The sequence below is a fragment of the Amphibalanus amphitrite genome, unplaced genomic scaffold, assembly GCF_019059575.1.
Source record: "Amphibalanus amphitrite isolate SeventyFive unplaced genomic scaffold, NRLGWU_Aamphi_draft 000389F_arrow, whole genome shotgun sequence".
In the NCBI taxonomy this organism is placed as follows: Eukaryota; Metazoa; Arthropoda; class Thecostraca; order Balanomorpha; family Balanidae; genus Amphibalanus; species Amphibalanus amphitrite.
The window spans coordinates 526,291-549,546 of NW_024881883.1; the positions used below are offsets into that span (position 1 = coordinate 526,291).

The window sequence follows — 23,256 nt, forward strand, 5'->3', positions numbered from 1 at the left end:
CTACATAGTACCTAAAGTGGGCCAGAAGCCAGGTAAAGTAGGTACTTCACGGTTTGTATAAAATGTCTAGTTAAAGAAGGTGCACGATTGCGTTGACGATTGAGATTTTTATGCGTTTGCCGCTGCACATTAGTTGGACAAGATCACGCACGGCTGTCCTTAGTCTAGTCTAGTGCAGCGGAGTTTATGTTCACATGTGCTTTGAAGAGCAGTCGAAGAGCAGAGCTGACAGTATTACTGATTACGACACACAGTGTTGGTAGCATGCTGCATACCGAATCTCTTTCGTCGGGCATCTCGGTCAATATTTTCCTATATGGCCTGGAGGCTGGACAGTGGACCCCACGCTTTGTATTTTCAACTAACTTCTGTTTTTCTCTTTCTCTAAGGCCTGATTGTGCCATACAACATCTGATATTTTATGATACTGATCTACTTATAAGCTTCCAAAAACTTTAAAACATTCATATCCTCAAGGCCCAAGCATGTGTTCACTTTCATTGAGACGGTCTGGCGTCTGGCATGGCGGCGTCTCAGCCCTGGTTCCTGGCACCGGCTCTAACCGCGACCTTCAGGCTCCGGCGGATGGGAAGCCAGTGCAATGTGCATGATTCCGCCCCCGGCACCCCTTCCCCCGGCCGTGTCTGAGTGATGATGAGAATGACCTTAACCTTGGGCAGTGTGCTGTGCTGTGCTGTGGTGGAGGCTGAGGGCGGGGGGGGGGGGGCGGGGGTGGAGGGGGGCTGCAGTGCATGTTAGTGGCTGTTGGTGCAGCCTACTCTGGTGAATCCCATTCAACGCTTGCCTGCTTTTACTGACAGTTTTGCATGGTTTCTTGCAGGGGGCGGCGTTCCGGCGACCTAGTTGGCAAAGTGGATTATCCTGTCCCCTGGATGGTGGGTCAAATCCTCGGCCCTGTGTGTATATAGTTATTCTACTTACACGTACCTATGCGGGATATCAAAAGTGATATAGGTGCCATTTATATTTACTGACGGTTACGCTTACTTACCTGCATATTATTTGGTCAGGGCGGGTCAACTTCATTAAACGGTCCTACTCGTTATGCACAATGAAGGTTTATAGTGTTCGGGTACATCGATTACGGAGGTCATACAGTTACTGAAATGTTGAGTTACTTAATGTTAAGTTAATGTTAAGTTACTGAAATGTTAACTTTAATCTAGTCATGTCCATCAGGGAAATGTGTAGAGTGATAGGTCAATAATGGAAACATGATTTCATCCTACCTAGATTTAAAGTGTCTTGTCTTTCAGTATCTATGCATAAAGTAACTTTCTTTTACGTCCGATGACTCTACCCAGTCCCTTGTGACTCATCAACGCCTGGCTTTGAATCACAGGGAGGCCGTTGTAATCGAGCAACAGGGAACTCGCGTGCAGAAACTAGTTTGTGTCACGTGTGTTTCCCGTTACAAAACAGTGCACTGTTCCCTATACAGAGCTGTATTGTCGGACGCGGGTGCGATATTGCGTGCCTATAAGTGCTTAGTGCTCCTATGAAGCTCAGTGCATTTAAGGCGAATACTGCGTAGTTAGATCCATTTTCAGTATCAGTGTCAGTGTGCGTGATTGCATCCTGCCGGTCACAGTCCTGAAGTTATGCTTTGTCTTTCATATATTCCCGGCTAACTGTTGTTCATCCTATCAACCACCACGGTCATAGAATACTACTTTAGTGTCTTCCTTACCTGATTTCTCTCGTGTCAATGGGGATATATGTGAAAACGGTTTCCACGCCTAATCGCGCAATATCGGTACCCCACTTTTTGCTTGGCAGGTGCAGGCAGATGCCTTGTCCCAGGTGCCCAATATCCAACTTGCGGTGATCTTATGGAATATGGGGCTTGGTTATCCAGAAGAGTCAGAGAGTCTTTCACAGCGTCACAGGGTATCACATGCAGTATAGCCCTCCAAGCGTCGCAGGCCCTATAACCGAGGACTCTTTGCCACGTGGTTAGTTTGCCACGTGGGGGCTGATAACAACCATGTTTGTCCAGGTCACGCCATCACGTTCCACGTACTGCCGAACCTTAATCGTATATATTATAATGCATGTTCATGTTTTAGTGCATGTTTTAATAATGAATGCTTAATTGTGCATGTTTCGGCCCTCGGGTAATGGTCTACTTGCATATCTACTTTGTATCAGTGATCTCAATTCAGCGGAAATACGCCGCCCTGTGTAACATGTATCCATATTGACCTAGCTGGAAGCGTTTGTTGTTGATTGGGAAAATAATGAACTCAAACGAATGGTTTGAAGGCTGTTTACTCTGTACACTATTGGCTGCGTATAGGTCTTTGTTGAAACGACAGCAGCTGCTACAAAAAAGTCAGTAGTGCGAAGCAGTGCGCAAGCGTGGGTTGCATAGACCTCTGTATCCTGAACAGAAGCAGGCATATGGCGCGTCGCATAGGCCTGTGTATTGTTACCTACTGACCGCCAATGGATGCCTTGTCACGTGCTGAATTGTAAGGAGAGGCGGAATTGGCAATGTGAGCCCAGAATCTGAGACAGGGAGGGTGGTTTAGTGTTACATTACTGCACCATTAGTTCATAGATCCTGCTTTGAAGCTGCATAACATACCTATCGTATTCTTCGAATGGTACCGTATGAACGTTTGAAATGTATAGTTACATGTATAATGTATATGCCGTGGTATCCTATTAGCGGGTTAGTAGGTCACATTGCTGGCGCTGGCAAATAACAGAGGAAGCCTGACTTTCTGACAATCCCGACCTCCATTATATTTTCAGTACGTACCGTCCAGTGACGCAAAAAGTGACGTTTTTGTGAGTCACTTCTTGCTAGGTCCTCAGTCCTGGCATCATTTTCTGGCTCGAGCCGCTGCCTTTTTGCTCTAATCTGCCCGTTTTTACCGGTATAAAAACAGCCAGTAGGACAAAGAACGCAGCCTGCGGCGACCGCGCATATACTGCATGCATCGAGTTGCCAGGGGCTGACCTGAGCTGGGTTCCGTTAATAACTATCGATCGTGCATACTGGGCCGACCATGTGCAATGTGTATCGTGCCATAGGTATGCATGCCGGTCTCGTGACCAGCTTTGTAAGTACCTATGTACATAAGTATATTATCAATACTGTGTCCACTGTCCACTGTCCCGTGTTTCAGCAACACAGGAAGCGTGCGTTGCAAGTGTTTCCTGGTGCCTCGGGACATTACGGGATACTTTTTTTTGCTATATTCATTGGGGTGTGTATACATAATTACGTGCTGCATATTCTGAAGTGATGTATACTTGATGTAGTTCAAATGAATTAAGTTCTTATATAGATATAAGGATAAAGAGTGAGCACACTATACGGCAAACTTGCATAGTTACCCCTGAACACTGTTTGCCTAATGCTTATAATGGACAGGTGGAATGCAGCGTCTTCCGGTACGGCTCTTCGCAGCGGCTCTTCTGGTTGGTCAATTTTGAAGTCATACATAGATAGGTGTGTGCAGTGATATATTACTGATATGTGTCTGATAATTTTGATCGTCAAGTGAACTAGCTAAATAATGCTGGCTTCGAGCAAATAGATATCAGTGAGAGGGTATGTACCTACTACCTAGCATGGCATCAATATCAATATCAAGTGACATAGAGAGGCGCCGGAAGCCCGCCGGAAGGGTACGTCTGTCGCCAACTTCTGACTAACACGTTGAAAATGTTCGTTGACCATGTTGCTGCTGGCGACATCCAGATCCTCTGGCATCACCACGGCGCTGTTCCAGTTCTAATGACGTCATCGTGAACAGTTCTGGGATATAACGCACCACTTCTCACTTCGTCAATGTTAGACGCCGCTGGTGGTCCGTCTGAGAGAGAGAGAGAGAGAGGAAACAAACAACGCCTCAGCTGGTTTATTGGACTTTCGGGGTGGCTTAGAGAGAGTGGAAGGAGAAGGAGACAGGGGTAAGCGGCAAACTTGACGCAGTTTATTGTTTATTTAGGTCCTACATCTACGTAATGTAGATGAAGTGAAGGAGTGCGTGATTGATCGTACCAGAGTGACGATACGTTTTTTTTAGCGCGCCTTTATTTCAATTTCCATGCAATTTAGGTATTAAAGGGACCCTCCCACCTTCAAAAAAGTTTATGAAAAGGCATGAAAGTGATGTCGCTCGGTTCAGAAAGAGCAAAAACGAATATCTACCAAATTTCACCGAAAAATATTCACCGGTTTTCAAGATATTAGACTTTTACTTTTGTTTACTTTTTTGGGATCTCCGCTGTTTCTAGCGACTTTATTTTAGAAGTGCGGCGTTTGCGGCAGATGTTGCGCGCAAATAGCATATACCACCGCGTGCTACAAAACGTTTTAGTCAAACATTTAAAAATCGTTAGATATCAGCGCTGACGTCACACATTCAGAGGGGTATTCCTAAGCATTAGCCCCTCTGAATCAAAATGCTGCAATTTTGAAATTCAATATTTCCGATTTAAGGCATTTCTCGTTGTTGTGAGTGCCGAAACCGGTAATTGTGAGCCAGGGACCCCATTTTGGCTATCTCAACTCAAATCTAATGTTAAGGTGGGAGGGTCCCTTTAAAAGGTAGGTAGTATATGTGCATGATCGTATAGGTTCAAAGTTCAAACGTGCTGCGAGGAAATATCAAACCATGCTTATTTGTTGCCAATAATTCATGCGTATTTATTACATAACATGCATACAATACTTCATGGTGCATTACTTCACCTGCCTTAAAATGTAGGGTAAGATGCCTAATTAGCGACCCTTTCCGATTTGCGACCTACCTCCTTACAGAAAAACTGGCAGGAGAAAAGTGGGTAAAAACATCGTCAAAAGGTCAGCCATACTTTAGTTATCAAATTGAATTATTTTACGGTTGTCGATGTTTCTGGTGGGACGTTTCAGGTGAGTTTAAATAAAAATGACGAGTTTCTTATCCAAAACGTGTGTGTTTGGGCCCTCTCTGATGAAAAGCGATGCACATTAGGATGATGCACCTTTAATATTCTGAATCGACATTCCTTTTTCAATTGATTGCCGTTTTCCCATAGTGAATCGCTTAACTGTGTACAGCATGGCGGTTAAAAATGTGTCGCAACTCATATTTCCTATTTGCGCCTGAAATGGTCGCAAATAGCTCAAGAAGGGAAAGAAAGGGGAAAAGTGAGAAATGAAAATGAGGTGTTGCTGAAGCTTGCAATGTGTGGCAGGGGATGTCAAATGTTGTCACCGACTGCAGGGGTGCCGAATTCAGCGCGGACCTCGAATATCATACGAGATAGCCCGCAAAATTTGGATTTCCGCCTTCTTTTCGCATTCAGTGCATCACATGATCAGTTTTTACGACGTAAATGTGTTGGATAAACGTTCCTGTTCGAGTGATTGAGTGCTTTGCGTATAGGTTACCTTTTTGAGATCATATTTCATCTTTTCAGGCGTCGCATTTTTTTGTCATTTTTAATATGGGGAAACCCATAGACTTATTAGCGACCCTCCCCGGTCGCTAATCGGGAAGAGTTCCCTATTAGCGTTTTTTGCAATGGTTTGCCAAAATGCTCACTACAAATAAGTTAGTGAATATTGGGGCAGAAAATGACTATATTTTAATAGAAAAATGAACGACCTCTCCGAAAATCAAGCCAGTAATACAGTGGCACCCACAGAGCGTGAGCAATGACGGCTCAAATTAAGGGGGTCGCTAATTAGGCACCTTACCCTACTATTTTTGCAATTATTTCTTACCTCGTTGCGAATTCATGAACACATGAATTCGTTCTAACTTACCAGCCTCCAGCTCTGGTCTCTCTCGACTCTCCTTTTGCTCGCTCTGACAGGACTCTGGCCATGAAGCCTCTCCTCCCTCCGTCCCTTCCCCCGCCACACACACCTATCCATTGGCTTCAAGCGACCTCCCCTCCCTCTTCCTCTCGCCTGTCGATGACTGTACGTTTGGTAACGCCTCCCGCGTGACTCGACGGGAAATAGAGTCATGCCGGGGTCAAAATGTGACGTTATAGATGGGGGTTGGAGAGGGCGTGAATGGGTCATTTGTGTGCAGCATACCATGAACTGCACTGGCCAAGGCTAAAGAACGCACTACCTGTTGAGGCAGTGAGGGAACGTTATTTCATTAAGCGTTTTGGTCGCACTTTGGAGGATAAGCCCGATAGACGGTTGATGTGGTAGGATGTCCGTCAATGGTCATGTGTTCTGTGTTATACGATGCTAAATCATTTCCTAAAGGAACATTGACCGAATGAGTCTCTAGTCTTCATTCAAGACGCGGTAGTGTGTTCAATGGAGGACTCAAAGAACCGCAGGAGTGACTATGAGGTGAGTTCTTTTTCGGTACATTTGGGAAGAGTCTCCTGGTCTATCGGTTTTCATGGTTAAATAAATTCAGTGTCAATTGTTACCTCACAGCTGTAGAGTTACAGGTTCATTGAATCGTTTCCCCGACCTCAGTACCGCTGCAACGTATATTTGGGGAATCAAGCGCGAACTGTCGAGTGTCGACCCCATTGGAGTTGAACCGTCATGTTTGCCCGCTGTAACATTTCTCCCGTCTGTGTGATTTGTAAGGTTCAAATGACTCAGACTGTGAGCTGACGAGCCGCCTTACCAGAAGGAAACCACCCGATCGTCGTCACTCTGCAGTGTCCGCCAGAGAGCTGCTCCTGAGAGCTGCAGTATCCGCCAGAGAGCTGCTGCTCCTGAGAGCTGCAGTGTCCGCCAGAGAGCTGCTGCTCCTGAGAGCTGCAGTGTCCGCCAGAGAGCTGCTCCTGAGGGCTGAGAGCAGCTGCAGTATCCGCCAGAGAGCTGCAGTATCCGCCAGAGAGCTGCTGCTCCTGAGAGCTGCAGTGTCCGCCAGAGAGCTGCTCTTTAGAGCGGAGTCCCGCGATTGCGCCTCTCCTGGTTCCGTAAGTAGGTCGTGGAAGCTTTGAGACGATTTTATTTTCATTTCACAGAATAGATGTTTGTGCACCTATGTTAACATAGGTAGCATGTAATATACAGGGTGTTGCAGGTAAATTGGGAATTTTCAGACCTAATTTCAACATGCTATTAATACGGTGAATGAAAACACAGAAAGCTGAAAGTTCGCACGTGTATTGTGTCATGTACGCACAGCCTTGTCACTCGATGTGACCGCCGTCGGCGTCCCGCACCCTCTCGAGACGGCGCCGGAAAGCGGAGCACGCGCGCCGGGCCTCGTCCTGGTCAATGGTGCTGACTGCCTTCCTGATGGCCTTCTTCAGGTCAGAAACGTTGGCAGGAGTGGTCGAGTTGGACTTTTGTTCTACCACGCCCCACATCCAAAAGTCGCATGGATCCAAGTCAGGCGAGTTGGAGGGCCATATGTCCTTGGGTACATATAGGGGGATCCTCTGGCTCAGGAAATCTTGCACCCTCTGGGAAGCATGTGCTGGGGCAGAGTCTTGCACCAGCATGACTTTGCTCAAGTCATAGTATTTCATCATCCAGGGGATGAGAGACTCCTTCAGGATGGTCAAATACGCGTCAGTGTCGATCATCACACCAGCAGGCATGAAATGGGGCGGCATTATGCGGCCATCACTTGCGACGGCCCCGAACACCATTACTGATGCCGGATTTTTTCCTTTCATCACGGGAGCCACTTCATCAGGGCTGTAGGCGATCGCCCGCGAGTTCCTGCGGTTGGCGACCTCTTCTACGATGAACTTTTTCTCATCGACAAATACTCTGACGTCACTCCCGAGGTGCTTGAGGAGACTGAGGACCTTCGGTGCCTTCTCCCTTAGTATCGCTCTTGCTGGTTCGGTCAGGAGGCTTCGTCGTTTTCTGGTAAACGACTTCATCCCGAGGTCCTCTCTCACGGCTCTGCTGATGGTGCTCTTGCTCACGTGACGGGCACGCGCAAGCTTGTTCATCGAGGTCCTCGTCTTGGCCTGTATCGAGCGTTTCAAGCCGCTCAGGAATGTTGGTGTCCGTTTTCGGTCACTGCGAGGTGTGTGAGAACGTCGAGCGACATCCCCTCCAGCTCCTACAGTCGCGATAGGTCGGTACACGGTAGACTTTGGGTACCCAGTTAAACTTATTATGTCCTTCGCACTCTGTCCGGCGCGAACTAACTCACCAATCGTTTCCCTCCGACGCTGCTCCATGACTGCGCGATATGTTAGGATTAAAATTTCAATATCAAATGAAAAACAATTGTTGAAATTATATTGTGTCAAATTTCCATGATGTTCCTCCGCATACCAAATTTTTTTGTAAGGTCATGAACTTAGTCCCAATTTATCTGCAACACCCTGTATGTATGGTTTAATGATCTAACGTTAAAGAACAGTCATGTGAAAATACGGTAAAGCGTATTTCTTTATTTATTCAGTTCTTGCTGGACTGATCAGGTTCTGATTGCTATTGAGCATTGTTCAAAGTCCAATCTTGTGCATATCTCCGGAAAGTTGGTTGTAACCATCAGCACACGCTTGTCCATGTCGCTCAGTGCATGGGTCTCGCTGTAAGTTGATCTTATAAATGTTCGAATAAACAAATGCCCATTGTCTGACGACCCCCGCTCCCTTTGTTTGTCCGCAGGCAGGCGGAGGTGGCGCCCCTTCTGGTCCAGTCCGGAGTGCGGATCGACCTACAGAACAAGGCGGAGCGCTCGCCGCTGCAGATGGCGCCACCGGGGCTGGCCAGCGCCCTCCAGCCGCCCTCGGTGGAGCTCACCGCCGCGCTGGCGCAGACATAGATGGCAGCACCGTTAACTTATGGCCGGCGCCAAAGCACTTGAACCGTCTGGCGGCGTTTTATGAATTTACAGCCAGATTTACCAACAGAAGTGTACGCCTAACCAAGGCTCTATAGAACGCCTTACCTAGGCTCTTCCCTGCGGTTCCGAACACTGCGTACCTAAAGGTGTCTCTATTGATCTTATCAGCCGGGTGACGAGTTATTTGCGGACAACTAATAATTCCGTGGCGCTTTGTGGGATAAATAAGGACATCGACATAAAGTTGATGTTTTTATGACTGTAAGAGCAGCAATGGCAGTGACAGTGACAGTGATGATTGTAAAGGGATGGAAGATTGATACGGTAACCCTCGTTAGAGCCACTATAGTCATACTGGCTCATCACTGATGTTTTAAAATGGATGGATGAGAGTCGTGCATTATGCATTGTGCAGTGCGTTGAGAACAATCATCGGTGAGTTATGAGCTGTGAGTTATCTTTTGGAGCTGGGAGACTGCGTCAGTGACGTTCCATTGTGCGATTTGTCAGAACTCAGAGTGTCATGAATTAAGAGGCAGTGGGAGGAGAGAGGAGAGAGAAAGAGAGAGAGAGAGAGAGAGAGAGAGAGAGAGAGAGAGAGAGAGAGAGAGAGAGAAAGAGAGAGAGAGAGAGAGAGAGAGAGAGAGAGAGAGAGAGAGAGAGAGAGAGAGAGAGAGAGAGAGAGAGAGAGAGAGAGAGAGAGAGGAAGAGAAAGAGAGATCCGATTATGTGTCTGTCACCTATATCTCGCCTTTGCCGGCATCTGGCGCGCTGCGAACAGTGTGTACGTGTTTTCGTTCTGCTCGCTGCGATATTTACTTTTTAAATGTGACTAAACTACCAAGTGATTTCGTCTATCCCTCTGTTTCGGAGCCCCTTAGCGTCAGGCACGCTCCGTCCCCTGTACAGCATCACAGCCCCTCCCCCGGCCCCTCTGCTGTTGTTAATCCGTCAGTCCGTGGCACCCTCCCTCCCTCTCTTGTCCCTCCCCCTCCCTTCAGTAAACTGCAAACCCACCCCTTACCAATCTCCACTCGCTTCCAGACGACCCAGATCGGCGGATGTCACCGCCCGCGGCCATCAGAGGTCATCGCCGGGGTCAATCTGCTCGGCGGGCCGGTCTAGCTGCCAGGGGCCGACTGCCGCCGGCGCCGCCCCGTCCGCCACCCGGCGAGGCAGCACTCATCAATCGAATCCGGCCCGAGGCAACCCTCCCCCCTTCCCCCCTTCCCCAGCTACGTGGCTGGTCGACTTTCATCTGAATACCCCCTCGCTTACGAAGAACACTTTTGAATGTGCTCATGGTATGTTTTGTCTATTCTCAATAAAATACCAAGTACGGCTCCGATTACGTGTCTTTAATCGAAGTGTCCTGCAAGTCGCCCGTGGGAAATCTTTTTGGCGGTGGTCAGACGGTTCGGTTCGGGAGACCGCGGGACCCGCGTACAGAGCCAAACAGTCGACGGCAGCAGTGGATGTGACGTCACACGGGCTGGGCTGACGACAGAGAATAGTGGGCGGGGCCTAAACTGCCCTAATCGGAGATCGGTACAATGCACTTCCAGGCGCCCCAACGGGTTTACCCTGGTGGCCGAGTGGATAGCGTGACGTCAGCATGCATTTTACACTTTCGAAGGTTTTGGGTTCGAGGCCCGTTTAGGACGGAAAATTTTACCGCAATCACGGCTGTTTCCGGGTCTCGAACCCAAAACCTTCGAAAGTCTAAAATGCATGCTGACGTCACGCTAACCACTCGGCCACTTGGGTAAACCCGTTGGGGCACCTGAAAGTGCCTTATCCCGATCTCAGTTTTAGTACCTTTTAGGCTCCGCCCACTTTCGTTCGTGGCGAATGCCTTACCGACCGACCGACCGGGCCTGAGCTCAAAAACGGGAACTTACTCCAGCCGCAGGAAAGGGCAAATTAAGTGGATTTTTTAACCTAATTTTCTCCGCTTTGCGGTTCTAGGCACTCTAATACGAGCCACGCGAGATCTCTTCATACGTCGCCATTGGGCGTTACACGACTTTTCGCCTCCGTGTTGTGTTCCAACTGCATCAGACCAAACATTCCATTGTTTTTCGACCTTTATTCGCCAGCCATAACACTCAACAATCTACACACCAACCGCTCGCCCAGTGCCCAGGTCTCGCGGGTCCAAAGGAACCGCTGAGGTGCCAACATCACGTTATTTATGAAGATAAAGGCGACTTATCTTTCGACATTCCGTCTATCATTTTTTTGCGCTTAACGTAGATCGGTGGTATGCACACACGGAAAACACCAGGAGCACATTCTTGAATGATCGAGAAGAACCACACTTTTACATTGACTTTAACAGTGATCGAATGCGAAATGACGAACAACGAAGCGTTCCAGATCAATATGAAGCGATTGTCTCAAACGTTCGCTCGGACGACGACACGGCGATGGCAGCGAAAAGTAGACGGCTGCAGTGTCCACACATGGCAGGGACAATTGACGGTACAAACACCTTCCTTGAGGTCAGCTTCAGGGCGACTAAAGTCATCCCTACCACCAGCAGTTAACGAGAGACATTTACAGCACAAACAGTCGACGAGGTGCAGCTACGCGGCAAACGTGCAACGTACTGATCTGGCTATACAGACCAGGTGTGAGTTGTACAGAAAACACGTCCACGGCTTGAGAATAGACGCGCCACGATAAAAGCGCTGCTAATTTAGGGTTCCTGAGAACCTATTACCGACGAATCAGTGACGGTAAGTCCTAGTAACATCGTATCATCAGATCCAACACCAGCAGGAGATGTGAAACAGAAGTCCGTCGGTTTGAAATACACGCACTGACGGACAGCCGAGCCTTGTGAGCGACGTCGCTGTCATCTGTGCCAGCGGTGAGCTCCACCGAGGGTGGCGCCAGCTGCCGGATGTCGCTGTTGTTGTTGTTGTTGTTGTTGTTGTTGTTGTTGTTGTTGTTGTTGTTGTTCTTCCCGGGCGACGTCAAGGTCGCCCGTCAGCCAGCGGCTCCAGATGGCGCCTGAAGCCGCGTGCCAAGCCCGTGACGACGTTGCCGTCGCGCAGATGCGCAGGCTCCACGTGGATGTTGCCGAACATCCGAAGACGGAGATCGGCGAGACTCGGACACCGGAGCAGCACGTGCTCCGGGGTGTCCGCCTCTTCTTTGCGTACCATGCGCCGTGCCGCTGGGCAGTCCTTCTCATGGTTCCCGGGGTACGAGGTCGTCGGGAGGCGGCCAATGCAGTGAAGGTACTGACGGGCCATTCCCTAGTGACCGGCCCGCAACTGGTGGACATCCACCGCCTTGCTCCTGTTCACGCCGGAGACCAGATGCGGTCTCCCCAGATTCACCGTAAGAAAGAGTCCGGCCATGACTTGCGCCATGCCCCTGCAGCCGTCCTGGCCACGGCGCCTGTGATGGTGCGGACATCCGCTGGCGCCTCCTGATGGAGGCCGGCTGCTTCCCTTGCCAGCTCATCCGCCTTCTCGTTTCCGGGGAGACCGCAGTGCGCTGGTACCCACTGCAGCATCACCTCTTGGTCTCTGGCGGAGATGCTGAGCAGCAGGGCCCAGATCGCCGCGCCTATCGGAGTGGTTTGCGATCCCGCACCTCCGGCCAGCAGGGACAGCGCCACCTGGGAGTCGGTGCACAGAACGACGGGTCCTTCTGTCTGGGCACCTGACAGGCTGCTGACCTCTAGCGCCACCTTGACAGCGCATAGTTCGTCGCGGGTACTAGAGCACAGGCGCCCTGCGGCAACCCTGATCTGCCGGGTCTCCCCGCTCCTAAGCGGTAGGAGGGCACCGCCGCCGCCGTCATTCGTCGTGCCCGCTCTCCGCTGAGCTATCGCTCCAGATCCAGGTAGCGTCTGCTGGAAGGGTGGTGAAGTGCTTCTCGGCGGTCCGGCGGCGGATCGTGGCGGGGAGGGGCGTCCCGGCTAGCCGCCCCGCTCATAGTCGGGGATAACTTCCCAGGCGTCTCCATCCAGTGGTCGACTTCAGTCGGGGAGGGGATTCTGGTCGGCGATCACTCGCAGTGGGTCGTCTTCGGGTAGCGATCTCGCCAGTCACAGCATCCTGGTGACCAGAGTACCTCGCCTGACCTGGGTGACTGGTAGTCCGGCCTCTGCCATGAGCGGCGCTGCCGGGGTTGATCGTGTGCAGCCGGCCACCACACGAGCCACAGATCTAGCTCACGGTCCAGCTGTTCGTCATGTCCGGAGCTGTTGTTCCTGCAGTCCCCGCGACCGGCTCGTCATGGAGTGCAGGTGGGTAATCCGGGGCTTGGTTTTCCTCCTCACGCTGGCGCAGTGTGAGGTCGCTCACCAGCCCCGGTGGCGCCATCTGCAGCGACGACCGCTCCGCCTCGTTCTCTAGGTCGATCCGCATGAGGTGGCGCCAGAAGGCACCCACCTCCGCCTGCGAGCAAACAGAGGGAGCGGGGTCGTCAGATAAGTCTTGCGGACGGCACACAGTGAATCGACTGGGGGAGGGGGAGGGGGAGTTAGAGTGGACTGCGCGAAATAGGGACATGAAAATGTTCAACGTCCGCAGTTCAGCAATCAGTAGGTCCTTTCAGTAGGGGCGAGCCGGACATCGATAGCAGCGCCTCTATCGGTCACTAGGGAAAGCTGGCCGTAGGCGACGAAATACCGGCTGAGTTGTCACACGTTGAATAGGTTTATAGACATCCGTCTTGTGAAAAAGTTGAACTTTTGTTATCACTATTTCTACAGGCAATTTTAGAAGTGTCTTCACATAGATTACAAAACCGTTTAGATTATTGTATTCACTTCAAGCCTTCCCTATTGTTCTTGACGATGATGCGGGAGCTATTTCTAATTAGTGTTTCTAGCTTAGTAAAAGAACATATTGTGCAAACGATGAAAAAAGCATAAATGGGAGATTTTAAATGCAATTTTCTCTAACAATTAATGGTAAATTATCTACATATCAAGGAAAAGGTGCATGCTAACTGATAATTTAAAGTTCTTGGGGCCAGTTGTTTTCTTTTCTTACGTCGCCCCAATGGCCGCGAATACACCTGTGATAACGCCTATCGTAAAAACGCAAACGGAACTGTGCCTACTGTAAAGGGTGGGAAATTAGGGAAAATTGATGGAAAAAGTACAAACGGAAGAGATTCTCTTCAAGAAATGTTGGGAGATACAGAGTGGATCAGCGACGATGAGAGTCCAAAGATGTAATGTAACACAATACAGCTGACAGTAATTTACGACAAAATGAAAAAAGAGAAACATAATAATAATTCAGAGTTAATAAGTTGCTCCGAGCACAAATGCTGATACGTGGCTATCAGCTGGTCGCTATTTGCGGGCAATGCAGCGATGTAGTTACGCACATCTAACACAATACTCGACTAAATTTTTTTATTTTTAGAACTTCAATAAGCTGTGATTAGTGAGCATAGGCGCGGGAGCCGGGGGGGGGGCAGTGGGGGCAGCTTGCCCCCCAACTCTGGGGCCGTGGGGGCGGTGCCCCCACAGCTTTGAGACGGAATACCACACTTTTTTTGCAAATGTTTTCTTTTTTTGTTGAAAAAGCCGAGGGGTGAAAAATAAGTGGCCTAAAACCGGTGAGAAAACTAGATTTGGGGGTACCCTAGGTTAATCTCTATTATGGTGTGCCCCCCCCCCCCCCAGTCGGAAAGTAGTTCCCGCGCCCCTGTTAGTGAGATTTTAGACTGCATATCCTCGTTGGAGCCGACAAGACATTGAAGGGGGAGGGGAGGGGAAAGAGAGAGAATTACCGGTGCAATTGTATCAATTACATTGAGATTAGCCGCGGGATGGTTGAGCATTGTGGTGCTGTGGGGCAGTTCACCACATATCAGTGACTGGATTTTACGTTAATCAGAAATGGAAAATATCAACCTGGTGCGTGTTCCAAAAATTCAATCAGTTCGATCCAAACGGCCCCAAGTAAAAGAATTAATTAAAAGAGCGGGTTGTTATATTTTAAGTTCCAAAACGAAGGCAAAAACCAGAGCTGGGCGCGTTCCTCGATTTTCGGTAGTGCGTTAGCGTTCCTGCGTTCCTCCGGCCGCGGTTAGTGCGTTCCTGGAATAGCGTTCCTCATTTTTTTTTCGCTCGGTGCGTTAGCGTTCCTGCGTTCCTGCGTTCCTCCCTCAAAAATACCGCCGAACCACGCGGCGCGGGCCCAACCAAACACGGGGCGAATCGATCACAGAATACCCAGAATGGCGACGTGGGGCCGAAAAGCAACTCGACATCTCTTTTCCGAATCGAATATCTGAAATACGTTTTACCAATATCATCCGTAGGGTTTTCAACAAAAATACGACCTGCTTAAAAACAATAGTTAAATTAAAAGATGTATCTTATTAAAGGAAGGGTGCCACCTTTTGGACACAACGCAGTTTTTACAAGATTAGCCTCACATGAACCTAAAAACCGGCTTCACTTACCTATGCTCGAGACGGTCAGCATTGAATCCGCACGTGAAGTTATCATTTGCGAGTTTTGCTGCCAGCATTCGGGCAGGCAAAAATCTTCAGCACTATTTCCTCGTCGTGTTAAGGGTATTTTATAAAACATGAAATCAGCAAAGGTATGTATAAAAGTTATACTTTTGAAGCATGTTTTATCATTTTGAAAGGGTATATTTTTTCTTTATGGTATACACTTAAGTTTTAAAATTTTAATTGGGAAGTTTTTCTAGTAAGTTGCATGAAGGGTGAAGGGTTCCATAGATCTCTTAAGCATTGTAAAGGAAAAACCTTTACTCGACTTATTTGATGTTCTTTTGACGTATCTCCGCGTAACATGTGTAATCTATATAATTTTTATTGTCAATTATGCCATTTCAACAGAGTTGATACTGCGAAATGAACTAACTTCAGCTATATAAACCATTTCTATATAAAGAAAAATGACAGAGAAATCCTTCACAATTGAAGGGTTCCATAGATCTCTTCCCTATTGGTAAATGACTTGCTTGAAGGTTTTCTTCAATTTGGCTGCGATAAGCTAGATCACATGTTATGTTATGGTGGCCATCAACGCCATGCGGCCATGGTGCCGGTCTTTGTTGTGCGTTTCAGTTTTGGGTTGTCAGGGTTGGGTCGCTTATGCGGTTATTTGACATCCTGAATTCAGATATAACACTCAGTTCTTGGTTACCTACAACTTAGTTCAAATCATGTTATCTTCTTCTTTTTTATTTGTTCATCTTTTTGTCTCAGTTGCGCCATCAATGCAAATGGCAGAATGATATGTTGCCATGACAACAGGATATGCCAGCCGTCCTAGCTGCCACATCAAACGACCTTGAGTTGTAGTGGTGATATAAACAACGATCTTTTTTTTTTGGCCAATGTATTAAATGCAATGTTTCGGTTTTTTGTATATTGTGGACGCGCTAACCACGTCTAAAAATTCAAATAAGTAAAATAGATTCATAGAACAAAAATTTCGGAAGGTGGCACCCTTCCTTTAAAAGTTATCATATTTACTTTACACATTTAATGCCTGAAACTGAATCGAATAGTAAACATCACCACTAAAAATCTTTACACATTTAATGCCTGAAACCGAATCGAATAGTAAACATCACCACTAAATCTAAGCAAGCCTTCCTCGATTCGACCGACAAGTGGCGCCTCTACCGGCAAACACACGTACTCGAGATTCAAACATTTGACATAGAGGTCATTGGCAGCAATATAATTTTTCGGGTGGTTCCGCAAGAACGCAGGAACGCTTCAAAATTTCGGGTGGTGCGTTCCTCTTACTTGCGTTCCTTTGAAAAACTTTGCGTTCCTGCGTTCTTGCGTTCCTAAAAAGGGCGGTGCGTACGGTTCTCCAGTAAAAGTCTTGTTGGTTTTGCTTTTTTTGCTCTATCTGGTCCTATTTCAAGTTTAAATGCATAAATATCAGCCCAAAATAAGTATATGCACGTTTGTCGCGAGACTGTGAAATTGCACCAATGTATACCAAATACTTTCCGAGATATTCACCAAAAACCTCATTTTCTGCCGTTTGGGGTATTCTGGCCGCAGTCTTCCTGGGATCGCCTATGACATCCGTGGAGCCACCTAGCGAGAGGGGCGCGGAAACACAGAATCATGAATGAATCGAGCGCGTAGTAAACGGTGTATGAAAGGGAGACTCGGCAGAGGCTATCCGGGTGGCCGGCGCGCTGCGCGCCCTTAGGCATCGGTCGACCCTTCGGGCCGCGTGGGGTCAGAGGTCGCGAGCTCTGGGCTCTGGGTTTTAACGCTGTGCAGCTAGGGGAGGGGAGGATAGCGCTGGCCCGACTGACTTCTAGATCGGCTGATGTGTGTGGGGCACAGAACGGGATGGTGTCTAGGGCATAGAACGGAACGAATGAATTGCGTTTCCAGAAAAACAGCCTGTAATATAATATTTGCGATTATGCCAGAAGTTATTCAAAACGGAAACTAATCCTCGCCCGTTTCGTTGTTTTGCTAGCGTCTAACGTATAGGGGAGAGGGGGTTCGTTGGACCCCCTCCCCTGCCGTTCGGCCCCCGATGGAGCTAGAGATTTGCGAAAAAACGAACGTATCGCCCGCGACAAGAAGAAGCGGATGATACCCAATTTTAAGGTCTTAGATCATTGGTTGACTTGCCAGGTCACGTCAATGACCCAAAAGTCGGGAAAACAGGGAATTCAGAACTTCTGTCAGAACTGTCAGAACTTTGTAAAGTGAGAGGTTTTCGGTGTGCTGACCACGAATTTCATGTTAGCTTTGATCACAGATGATGTCTTCATGCATTTAGGCCAGGTCGGGTCAGGTTAGGTCACGTTAACCAGTAGGCGTCGTGCCAGCTATCCATAGTAAGTGACGGTGTCAACCGCCATTACGGCGTCGCACATTTTACGAAGACACCCTTCGTAAATGTTCGAATGGATGGCCGCTTTTTGTTCGAGTCATTGGCGAAAAATCGAGGGGGTTTCATCCAACCCCCACCCCCTCTACAAGTGCGAGGGTTAAGTTGAAACCGCAACAACATTGTTAGGTTTATTGATGGTCAAACATCAATACCGCATGGCGATAACCACAAACCGCACAGGTAAACACAGAGGCATAGCTACAACAACCTAAACAGAAAGACAAAAATCACTCGTAAAACTGAGAATGGCACAGCTGTCCTGTGTCCACAACTGTCCTGCGCACTGCCCTGTGCGTCGTTCATCGTTGATGCTGTGGCACAGCGGAGGACACTCTGCGCAGAGTGTGGGGTCAGTACTCAGTAGCGGGTCCAGTTCCCGTCGTTGGCGACCACCTCCTCCAGCCGCTCCACCATGGAGTCGGCGAGACGCCGACAGAGAGTCGGCGTGACGGCCTGCCACGCCGCCTGCACCTCCTCCCAGAGCTGCTCCTCGGTGAGGGCGACACCGTTCAGCCTCGGAGTTAGTTGTTGTGTCATGATACCCCACACGTTTTCTGAAAGGAGAGGGTCATTTCTTTAAAGAAAATTAAACATGGTCATCTGTAACACAGGACTGCATATACCTAAAACATTTTAAGTTGCGTGTATTTTATATGCACTATTGTGCAGGCTCTTTCTGTTTAATCCCGCCATTTATAGGTTCTACAAAGAACGATGGCGCACCAGTGCAATGAAGAAAAAAACTTAATCCCGTTGTCAACCATTGAAATTCCGCAGCCAACCAGTGACAAAAGGTCGCCACTCGCCAGCTGCGATACTGGCCGCGTAGCTGAGATAAATGATCAACATTAAAGGAAATATGTCACTTTCAACATGACGTTTTAACTGAAATAGCAGCTTTGTAGCTTAAGCTGAGGCTAGCACAATCACATGCTTTTACGGCCCAACGATCACTCTATGGGCTCAAAAACATTCGATTTTCTTTCGAAATAATTCCCTCACGCAGTAATTTAGTGCCTTACGGGAAAAGACCAAGGATGCAGTCACCTGTGGGCTGGCAGAGGTCAATCGTCGGCCAATTAGTATGCAGCTAGTTCGAACTACGCAACATGATTGGTCAACGCGTAATAAGCTTCCGCTGCACACTTGTTAGCCTCTACCAAATCTAGAAAATAGCTATTCCTATACGAAAATATCTCTAAATATTCCTTCTGTCAATATTCCTTAATTTCTCTTCTGATCGTTTCAAGCATCAAAATCACAAAACTGTACCAAAAAAACTAATTTTTAGAAAGTGGGAATTCCTTTAACGATTCAAACATTGATATACATATGTATGCCAGGGTGCTTTTGTATTGATACTTGATAGAACATTTGAAATGGGGACATCTTATAGTTTCCGAAGTTCCTCGCTAATTTTAAAATCAATTTGTCTCCAGTCAAGAGTCACTCATCAGCGTGCTGCTTACCGATGGGGTTCAGATCAGGCGATCGTGACGCCCAGCGGAGCACCTCCAGACGCGGCTGAGTAGCAATCCACTCACGGACCGTTCGCGCTGTGTGCGTCGGAGCGTTATCCTGTTGCAGGACGATGTGGTCTTTGCCGGGACGAAGCTCATCATAGCTTGGGAGGAAGTCGTTCGCGAGCAGGCTGCGGTATGCGGCAGCCGTGCCGCGGCCGATGCGGTGAAGTGATCCGCGGCCCTCGCCATCAATCCAGCCCCAGACGTGCACTGTGCATCGACCACTCTGCTGCCGGGTGGCCACGTTCCTTGGCGCGAACCTCTCGCGCAGTCCTCGGCGCCTGTGAATGGAAACATAATTTGCTTATCATACTGAAAACGACCCAGTCACTTCGGTATTCTGAATTTCGAGTAACCTTATCCCACAGGTCATGTTGGAGGCCATCACGGTGTGCGTGTGCATGTGTGTGTAGGTGTGTTGGCGTGAGGTGAGTGGGGCGGGGGAGGGGTGCCTGAGTGTGAGAGAGAGAGAGAGAGAGAGAGAGAGAGAGAGAGAGAGAGAGAGAGAGAGAGAGAGAGAGAGAACGAGAGAGAGAGAGAGAGAGAGAGAGAGAGAGAGAGAGAGAGAGAGAGAGAGGAGAGAGAGAGAGAGAGAGAGAGAGAGAGAGAGAGAGAGAGAGAGAGAGAGAGAGAGAGAGAGAGAGAGAGAGAGAGAGAGAGAGAGAGAGAGAGAGAGAGAGAGAGAGAGAGAGAGAGAGACTTATATTGGTTATAGGCAGGGCTGCGGAGTCGGAGTCGGAGTCGGAGTCGGAGTCGGAGTCGAAGTCGGAGTCGGTCGGAGTCGACAGTTGTGACCGGAGTCGGAGTCGGAGTCGGAGTCGATTTTAGACACCCGAGTCGGAGTCGGAGTCGGAGTCACCGAAAATCTGTCGACTCCGCAGCCCTGCTGGATCTGCGGAGTCGGAGTCGGGAGTCGGAGTCGGAGTCGGAGCTGGTGTTTGAAAGCCGGAGTCGGAGTCGGAGTCGCCGAAAATCCATCGACTCCGCAGCCCTGGAGGGAGTTGGAAACTGCACAAGAGTGCTTGTAACGTTAAGAATCAAATGACACAGCTCAAGCGGAACAGGCCATGTCTGTGAATCTAACTCATTTGACGGTGAGACAGAAAAATTTCGCTCGAGTAAATAAATTGTAACTACCATAGTAGTTACAATTTATTTCCTAAGCCATTGTCGTGCTTACCGATACACGATGAGTCGCCCATGGCGACTAGTACAGAAAGTTTTCTCGTCGGAGAAAACAACGGTGCTCCAGAAAGCACGCTGCCGACGCAGCTGCTCTTGCGCGAAAGCCACCCTTGCCCTCTTGTTGGCTTCACTCAGAAGTGACTTGGAGGCAGCCACTCGGCCAAACAGGCCGGCTGCGTGAAGGCGTCTGCAGGAATAATAAAATCGTCAGCAAACGAAGAAGTGCAAATGACCTCACAGCAGAGTGCAGGTGATTATGATTTATTTTTACGTAACAACTAACAATAAACATTTTAAATTTCGAATGTCTTATGCCAAATCTGATTTTATATGGGTAAAGCACTAAGCAGCACTGCATGGTGTTCAACTCATTTTTCATCGACGCATTAAACGTGACAAATAGCTTTATTCTGCTCTCTCCCGCTCTCCCTCCCTCCCTCCCTCCCTCCCTCCCTCTCTCTCTCTCTCTCTCTCTCTCTCTCTCTCTCTCTCTCTCTCTCTCTCTCTCTCTCTCTCTCTCTTCCTCTCACTATAACATGTGTAAAACATCATATTGACTCATCAGCTACATACATATAATGCATATTCTTATGCAATGCACAAACTTACGTTCTGATCACCTCCTCACAGCAGCGGAGTCCTAAGGCTTCTTTGATTTCTCCCGCAGTACAGAACACGTGCTCTTGGGCATAGCGCACAATACTTGCGTCCTCTTCAGCTGAGGTCTCTCGTGGCCGGCCCCTCCTCCCTCGCCGATCAGACAAAGGCTGATCCTCCAGCCACCGGCTCCACCAGAGAAGCACGGTGCGGTAGTCGCAGCCGACCTGCCGAGCTGCCGCTGCGGCGGTCTCACCGCTGAGCATTAGCTCTATTGCCTGCTGGCGCTGATCCGGCGACAAACGCCCCCGCTGCCTACGGAGCATCTCACTCTTATCGGCTTATGCACCTTCAGAACCGCGCAAAGGATTCAATGCCACTGAGCTGAGAAATACCACGCTGATTAACCAACCCCTAGCAGGCAGTCGAGACCCCGACGGTGACCGGTCATTCGCCAGTCACGGGTGACCTTGACCAGTTTAAGCGTATTGGCCACCGGCCCATCCGGTCCGGTCGGTCGACCCTCGGAGGAGAGGGCATCATAAAACAGCATGTTGTATCTGACCTTTGGCCTTTCCCCGTGCCCTGGTCACTGACCCCGCTCCATGTCGCTGGGCGGTGGCGTGACGGTGGAGACCGGTTCTAGCCTCTACACATGCCGCCATTCAAACCCTCCCCTCCCCACGCTACTACGCGGCGTGGAGTACGCTCGTGCGTAACTGGGCGGAGCAAAGGGTCACGCGATACAGGGGCGGAACTGGTTGCCCTCCCGCTCGCCGAGCGACCAACGACTAATACCCTGGAGAACCGTACGTACGGAAGAACGCAGGAACGCACTAAAGGAACGCACTTGCCCAGCTCGCCAAAAACCGAAACAACGAATCATGCAGTGGAGAGACGAAAAGACGAGAATGGAATCCAAGTTTGCCAAATATGCCCTGCCTGATCTAAAAGTTCTAAGTCCCGAACAGAACGGGCCTAATGGAGCCAGACGTGACGCGTCTGCTCGGGTCAAGAGCTCGGCCTAGAATGTCGGGGGTGCGCGCGGCCCGACGCAGCGGGCCGGGCCCCAGACATGCGCAGAAACACTCGGAGACAACGTGGCGACGGATCGAGCGCGGATTGGTCACTGGTCAGCAGACTGCTGCATTGCAGGCTGCAGACACGCGGTCGCCTCGTGAAAGGGTACAAGGTTCACTGGCGCGCCCTGGGCCGCCCCCAGCACCGGGGGGGGGGGGGGTAGCAACGTCACAACAAGTCGGCGCGCGAATCGGTCTGCGCCGGCCCGGGGACTCCCGTGCCGGCCGGCGACACACGTGGTTGTTACATCCTCCTAAGGGATGAGGCAACGAATAACGAATAACGCAGGCGCACCACAGCATAAACAAACAGTCACAGGCAAACAACGACAAAAAAAAAACGGTCACACATGCCACGTCAAAGAGATGGTCACATATACCATGTCAACTAAACAATTATTGGTCAGGTAAATTATAATTAATTATATTATAATTATCAAATTATATTAAATTATATTAAATTATTATTATTAGATTAAATTATAATTTCAGCATCTACAGCGTAATTATGCATCTTATGCATCTACAGCGTAAGTAACTGTCATTGAAGGTTCAAAGTTCGGAACTTTTTAATGGGCCACCTGGTATACCACGACAGGTAGATGGTCGCACATACCATGTCCATTGTCCAATAAATGGTTACATATGTCACGACAATTAGGAGGTGACATATCGTAAGTTTAATAGACGGTTACACACATTACGCCAAATAGACGGGCATATATGTCACGTCAAATATGGAGAGGGTCACATATTCCAAGACAAATAGAGAGTTATACATACCATAAAAATCAACAGACGGTCACATATGGAGCCCTAACTGTTCACTTAACCATCACAAGCACCAAAACACATACCTCTCTCACCGTTCCGTTGCGAAGTGGCCGGTCGGTGCCGCTCTGCTGTCTCGGTCCGCCGCTGCTGTTTTGTTAGTCAACAAGGCTGTGATGACGCCGTTCCCCGTCCGACACCGATGGCTGGCGAAGAACGTCATTCTGCGCATCCTGGAGAGAGAAGGGTAACGTCATCAGTAGCTGGACAAAGGACATGGCAAACTGGGACCGGAACCTGTGCGGTGATTTTGTATCCAGCTATTATGTGGTTAGGGGATGGAGTGGAGTAAGAGTAAGTGCCAAGTGGGGTGGACGTGGAGTAAGAGAAAATACCATTGTCCTTCAGTTTAAAAACAGCTCCTTGGCCAAGAGCGA

The 23,256-nt window shown here is 49.0% G+C and overlaps 1 long non-coding RNA gene across 1 annotated transcript; it reads left to right on the forward strand.

Moving 5' to 3' along the window:
- The first annotated feature begins 3,701 nt into the window (after positions 1–3,701).
- On the forward strand, positions 3,702–9,418 carry LOC122390288. Its single transcript, XR_006258123.1, has 3 exons — positions 3,702–3,948; positions 6,251–6,927; positions 8,591–9,418. It is a non-coding gene; the product is annotated as an uncharacterized LOC122390288 (long non-coding RNA).
- Positions 9,419–23,256: the final 13,838 nt, after the last annotated feature.